The 593-nt window shown below is 47.9% G+C and overlaps 1 non-coding gene across 1 annotated transcript; it reads right to left on the bottom strand.

The window, feature by feature from the left end:
• On the bottom strand, positions 1–73 carry TRNAK-UUU. The gene has a single exon. It is a non-coding gene; the product is annotated as a tRNA-Lys (tRNA).
• Positions 74–593: the final 520 nt, after the last annotated feature.

Here is a 593-nt window from a genome sequence, read left to right as displayed (position 1 = left end):
TGGGTATAGCAGGACTTGAACCTACGACCATTAGGTTAAAATCTCAATGCTCTACCAACTGAGCTATACACCCCAAAAAAGATGTAGTAGTAAATAAGGATTGGTACAAAAAAGAGGCCGGCCCCCCTTCTTCTCACTAAAAGAAGTCCCGGGCGAGAAGTGATCGAAGCATCGATGAAATGAATCTATTCTCCAAATCACCAAGATGTTAGACCATACAAGGATTCCGCTTCTTACGACCGGAAGCCACTCCTTCTCTGAGGCGGCTCGCCCATCTCTTCTTAAGAGGTTAGAGGAGGGTCTAGGAGGAGTTTGGTTTCAAGCCCCGGTTCAAACAGGAGGAGTACGCCATGCTAATATGCCAGGATAGCCCCATTAAGACCAATGCATCCTCTTTTCTAAAGGGCATAATTATATGAATTATATCTTCTCCACCGCCTCCCGTAATCATGAATTCTGGCCGCGCCAGTAGGGTTGAGATATGGCCTCTGTAAAGGTATCAGGTTGGTGGGCCCTTCGAGAGTTGCGGGTCCTTGCCGCTGCATGAGTGTTAGCTCACGCTCAAAACTCCTCCGACACGAGTCCTAGTCGTT

This window comes from Capsicum annuum, chromosome 12, assembly GCF_002878395.1.
Source record: "Capsicum annuum cultivar UCD-10X-F1 chromosome 12, UCD10Xv1.1, whole genome shotgun sequence".
NCBI lineage: Eukaryota > Viridiplantae > Streptophyta > Magnoliopsida > Solanales > Solanaceae > Capsicum > Capsicum annuum.
The sequence above is the reverse complement of the archived record's forward strand: the minus strand, read 5'-3'. Positions and strand labels throughout refer to the sequence as shown.